Source organism: Borostomias antarcticus (assembly GCF_949987555.1).
Source record: "Borostomias antarcticus genome assembly, chromosome: 3".
NCBI classification, from domain to species: Eukaryota; Metazoa; Chordata; class Actinopteri; order Stomiiformes; family Stomiidae; genus Borostomias; species Borostomias antarcticus.
In genome coordinates this window covers 35,515,388-35,522,043 of record NC_140236.1, presented here as the reverse complement: position 1 = coordinate 35,522,043, position 6,656 = coordinate 35,515,388, and positions in this window count along the sequence as shown.

Genomic DNA, 6,656 nt, shown 5'->3' with positions numbered 1-6,656 from the left:
TCTGATTTATAGGTACTATACAACATGCCCGCTTGCTTGCTGTGACTTGACGATGCGCTGAGCCAGGGTCATTCGCTTAGACATGAGTGACTAACTTCTCGCGTCGCAAAACTGAACGTGCATGGTGTTCAAACCTGAATGCGTATGGTGCTCAAACCTGAACACATACAGTATGGTGTTCAAACCTGAACGTGAACAGTGTTCAAACTTGAACGCGTATGGTGTTCAAACCTGAACGCGTACGATTTTTCTTGCGATTCACATTGGCACCAGAGGAGACAAGATAATGGTTAAAGATGTGGCCTAAAGCGCCTTCATCCCACCCTCTTCCTCTTGCATTCAGCTGGTTGGCTTGTACCAACTGCCACGGTTTGAATTTAGTCTCTTATGTAAGTTTCAAACTTGAAAAACGGATGTACTGTTAGATGTTATTGGCTTTTACACTGGTGGAGCTATGAAAGAAGGGGTGATGAGAAGGCAGGGTTTTTTCTGCATAGAGGATTTTTTAGCGCCCCCCAAAGAGCAAAAGGAAAATCACCAGTGCCAAAAAGCAAAAAATTTAGAATAAAAATAGCAATTCGAATCTTCTCTAAATGTCTTTGATAGCTTGTTTCAAGTGCAGCCCATCGCTCTTTCTTGCATTTTCCATGGTTTGGACCACTATAATTAATAGACAGGTTATCAGTATCTTTAATATTTTGGCTTCATATCCATCTTGTGTCATGTCGGGAGATTTTCTGTGACTGTGAACAGTAAGCTCAGTAGCGAAGAATATAAAAAATTGTGTGTGCGTCACCCCCCAAAGACCCACTCTGAGCCAGGAAAAACACAGGAAGGTTAGCCTTTTAAAATGGCATCCAGTTTTTATGATGAACCTCAACTAGGCAACAAAACATTCACTGAAGAAAGTGTCAAAATTATCACTAATTATTCAATGTGTCTTTTCGTTCTAAGGGTTGGGTTACAGTAAAGCTATTGTAGGCTACAGTTCAGATTTTTGCATGTTGATTAGCATTACAGGAACTAACACAGTCAGGGATTTCCACATGTTTTTATATGTGGTGGTGTAAACCCCCACAAGCACTCTGGCAGATGACATCACTGACAAAAAATAAATAGCAAAAGAGAATAATATAAGTTAATTGTAGATCTTAAAATATGATCCTGAATTCATCAATATAATTCTGCCATATTACGAAAAGTTAACTGTTAGTTTCAAACTGAGAAGCCACTTATGAACCATCTAGACCATGTCAAATATTTGTAAAATATTCCATTATATTAACTGGAATTTTTTTTTTTAATCTGTATTGAAAACTTTTTTCTTTAAATTGTATTCAGTGGCCATGTTAAAGTATACTTATAACATACACAATTTGCCTACAGTCTATACAAAGCACAATATGACAACTTTTCTGCTCTTTTGGCTCATATGGCAATGCTATTGAAACAAAAATTAACAGTATATGAAAAGATATCAATTGATGTTAAACAGTTATGATCATCTACAAGTATAAGTTAGCAGCTACTCCATTACCTGTAGGTACTTAATTTGATCACGCAGACATCATGTATGTCTCTTGTTTGTGCGATGCTTTCGTCTTTTTGTTTCATAGTAGGAGGGAGCAAATGTGGTTTCCTGTTTTAAACAACCCACAGAGCTACGAAACTCACAATTTCCTGACAACTAACAAAACTATTTTTTTCTGTACCTGCAGTTCAGCACAACATCCTTAAAGACATGCCACAATCTAATTATAATATAAAAATGTAAGATATTTCATATTTGTTTATGTATACTGTCATACATTTGTATCTGAGGTCAAATTATAGGCATTGTGTGAAGTTATTATCATGATACGGTCACAGTCATGGTAATATATTTAAAAACCTCTAGAGGTTGTGTATTTTCCGCTCTAGTGCAGTATAATCTTAGTGCAGTATAATGTAACTTCTTCATACATCATCCAACCACAGGTCCCTCTCTGATGCCGAGGCACATTTCCATGGCTCTAATGAGTGCAGCCAGTTGGCCCACATGGCGCGACTCGTTTGTCGAAGCCGAGGGAAAGAGACGCCGTCAAACTTGAGGTTTCCTGTTTCTGAGCAGTGAGGTTTTTGCAGCTTCCTGTGCAAAACCAATCCATAATAACGTCCTTACTGTCGGCATACATTGCTGATAAGAGCACAAAAGTCACATGCAAGAGGCTGCGGGATAAAATGTTGCAATCGGCTTGTAATCCTTGGTTATCTAGCAAATATGTAGCATTTTTGGTTATCTAGCAAATATGTAGCATTTTTTATGAATAGACCTAATTGTTAAGACCTGCTGGGCAGAAGCGCATAGCTGCAGATCGAAGTCGTCTGAGGCCTGGCAATACATTAGCTTCAGCAGTCACTGAGGAGATGTTATCTCAGGGGTTACACCGTGCATTAAAATGCCTTATGCCCTCGTAAGGACGTCTGCCACTGCGTCCTGCACAGGTTCATCACAATCAAGACGTGACAAGATTTTAAAAAATCCATTAGAGGACAAAGCAATCCGTTAAGAGTCATGAGATTTAGCATGTAACTGCTGTAGCTATTCAAGGTAAATACATAGCTCTAACAGAGGGTGTGTTTGCAATACTTTTCCTTTACTTTCCCAGTCAGAGTCCGACGTTGGTATATGTGTTGGCAAAGCTCAGAATAGTGCCCTAATTGGTCCTGACTGACCAGACGAAACTGCGTCTCCGGGACGGCAAGCCTGCCAGCTACGGCGCCCCCTAGGGTAACGAGAGGCCGGGGTGATCAGCTGAAGAGGACAACCAGTCACGGAGGACACTCTCTCTTCATATGGCCCTGCACTTCACCTCACACTCAGAGCAGAGCTGTTGCGTGGTGCTACCACGATCCTCCCCCTTAAGCACCTACTGTATTTTTAGTTTGCTATTCTTCACTTTGCCTTCGGCACTAGATTATGCTCTCAGTCACTTGTTTTAGAAAGGAGATGCACTTGTGAGTTCTGGCAAGTAGTAGTACACTGACTTTACCTGCGTTAAATGCAATTATTGTAAATCGATTTGGACAAAAGGGACAGCTAAATGACTCATTTAAAATGTAATGTAATGGTAAAAGCTTGCAGAGCATACAACCCAACTTCAAAACGTTTTTTTTTTTTCACTTTGACATTTCAAAAGATCCAGATCGCTATGAGCCACGTGATGATGCTCCACAAGACCAGGGCTGACCGAGCTGTAGGGGGAGCGCAAGATTTCTAGAGAGCTGTACCACAAGCTGCACTGGTGAGGATGCCTCAGTGATGATGAGGAGATTTCAAGATTCTTTCATTTGTCGTGTACAGTTACAGTGAAATGTTGCTGCCGGCGCCAAGATGTGCTCGTTACAGATAAACCACAATACGCAATTTACAAAATCACACAAGAACGTTAGTCTCTTTGCGTCATCGAGGAAACGCCAGACTGGTCAACTACCTCTTCGGAATGAAGAGCCTGGTTACGGTTGCCTCGCAGGAGTCAGGAACTTCCAGCAGCTGCCTGAGCAGCTAATGAACTCTTGAGGGACCAATGAAAGCCATTATCAGCTGTTAGGGAGGAGAAAAGAACTTACTGAAGGCAAGACACACATTCCCAGACGACCACCTACGCTGAAGTCTCTCCTACGCTTCGGGTTATTGATTGACAGTCAATCCTTCGTGCAGCATTTGGAGATTCACAGTAGGGTCATTCAACTACCCACATAAACCATTAATATATCCATCTCTGCACCTCAGCCTGACCACACCATGGGGGTTTCATTCCCCCCAAAGCCACTGAAGGGGGTCAAACAGTTCCTCCAGCCCTCACTGTAACCTACAGTAATCGACCCCCTCCCTCCCTCCCCCTTACGATTCAATTTGCCCCTCCACCACACACCTGTCTCATGGCGAGAAGTGTCTGCTGAGTGAATTCTGTCCAAACACTGATACTTGTAACGATTAAGATGTTCCTCTTTTTGACACCAGGTTCTTTATTTTGGTCCTGTAACAGCTGGGCTTTTGTTTCGAACAAGCCTTGGATGAATTCATTAGATTTTGAACTTAATCCTGTCTTTATCTCTCTCCTCTGGCTGGGTTTACATCGTTGACCGGAAAGGAATGACGAGAAGCTGACATTCTGACAGGTAGCTTCTGACAGTGTAGCGGTCCATCTGTCTTCGCTCTGTAGAAACATCATTCTAGACAGAAACAGAGAGAGAGGGAGGGAGGAAGAAAGACAAGTAGAGACAGAGAGAGGGGGAGCGACGGAAGGAGGGAGAGAAGTAGAGAAGGAGAGAGAGAGGTACAGTAGAGAGAGGGGGGGGGGGAAAGAGAGGTGGAGAGACAGAGGGAGAGGGGGGGGTGTTACTGAAGCTCACAACTCAGATCAATGTCTGAAATGAAGAGAGATGGTGGGGTGGCATTGAGCTTCCTGACACTTAAGGTCTTAAAAGGTAAGAAATCCTGACACTTAAGGTCTTTACAGGTAAGAAATTGTATTGACTTCCCATGGAGGCGAGTGCTTAGTTAAAAGAGAAGAGATCAAAGGAGAGAGAGGGTTATTTACATGTTTTACCATAGTAATGACAAGGTTGGGCCATCTTCTTTCTGCTCCACTTCCCAGGCTGCATGCTGAGAGGCCGAACCAACGTTTCTTCTTCTCTCCCTGTTCTGGGGGGGTCTTTGTGTTGCTCAGGGAGTTAGGGAACACCCGACACACACACACACACACATCCAACATACGCAGGCGCGCTCACACACACACACACATCCAACATACGCAGGCGGGCTCACATACACACACGCAGGCGCGCTCACACACACACACACATCCAACATACGCAGGTGCGCTCACATACACGCACGCACACACACACTTGCATATAAGCCTGGGGTGTTGGTGCAGAATGTTACAGTACAGAACACATCCAACACACGCAGGCGTGCTCACACACACACGCAGGCGCGCTCACACACACGCACACAAACACATCCAACACACGCAGGCGTGCTCACACACACGCAGGCGCGCTCACACACACACACACACTATGGGGTGTGATTAGTGCCAGCACACCATACTGAAACGCTTGACTTGCGCCTACTTAAGAAGACGCGATGACATCAAACGTCTAAACGCACGTGTATAATTTCCATTGACAAACAATGGAGAGACAGACGTCTCATAGCTGTAACGTACCTGTCACGCAGACGCAGTGCACATGTTGTTTACACGAATTGCGCATCGTGTGCGTGACGGCAACACTACAGGTTAGATGCGCCTCACATATGCGACACCAACACTACACATGACAGTTTGGTAAAATCATAGATGAACGTACGTACGTTCGCTTGTAATGTGTGCAGAAATTGCATAGCGACGTGTCAAACGTGCCAGTGCCTTGCTAGCGCAGCAGACGTGTTAGCGGCCGCACGTGTAAGGTCAGTCCCTTTAAATCATAGCTGGTTCTAATCTCGTCCTTGCCAATTGGTAATGCATTCTCAATAAATGGAATTCGCACATGTTAAGCAACTTGTTTTTAATAAAGCCTAATATCTGAATGACTCTTTCTTCGCAATTTAAAACAAATGTTCAGATACACGTGTTTCTTGTCAATAGAGGGCGCTGCAGCACCGTCAGCACCAGTTCGAACAGCCACAACCTATTTGAAAATGTAGCGATAGTGGAGATAAAACGACACATATCTAGGAAAAGTTATGCAAGGAGGGTCCTGGAATTTGATTGAGTGCAAGTAAATATTCTTAATTTTTATTCAATATGGACAAATGAGCCCCACTCGCAGCTTCTAGTGCCCGCTGACTTAACACGAGCGTGCAAACGTTACATGCATGTGCGCAAAAATGGCACGGCAGTTTTGACACGTCACCCTCTGAGAATGCGAGCGACTCGTAACGCGTGCGTATATGCACGCCTATTAATCAGCTCGCCAAAGTACCTTTTTACACGCAATGCAGGCGACGAAAGCACTGAGTGTTTGTTACGCTGGCACGAATCACACCCCATACACACACACACACACACACACACACACACACACACACACACACACATCCAACATACGCAGGTGCGCTCACATACACGCACACACACTTGCATATAAGCCTGGGGTGTTGGTGCAGAATGTTACAGTACAGAACACACTGTACAATATGACATACAAGCTCTGCTACCAAGGTAAAAGGCTGCTTGTACACAGATGTGTGTCTCTACACTTGAACGAACACAAACACACACACTATATCTCCCCCTCTCGCTACACTTGTACACACACACTCTTTCTCCCTGCAGGGGGGCAGTGGGGGGGTGAGACACCAGGGAGGTAGATGAATTGAGCTGTCACAGGTCCAGGGAATAATAGCTATCATTTTGACCTCACACCATTGTTGCTGGGTTTGTGGCTGGTTCTCCGTTTACAGCCCGCCTTGAGAACTGTTCTACGCCTCCCTCGTCGTAATGTTCTCCACGGAAATACATAAAGATGCTAATGATTTATTGATAATGTCCTCAAACCTGAGGTTCTCATTGGAGACCTGCAGTGGCTGATGATCTAGACACAACTGAGAGAAGTCATCCCTATGGGAAACTCAAACGATATGATTGGCTGTTTGCTGGTTAAAG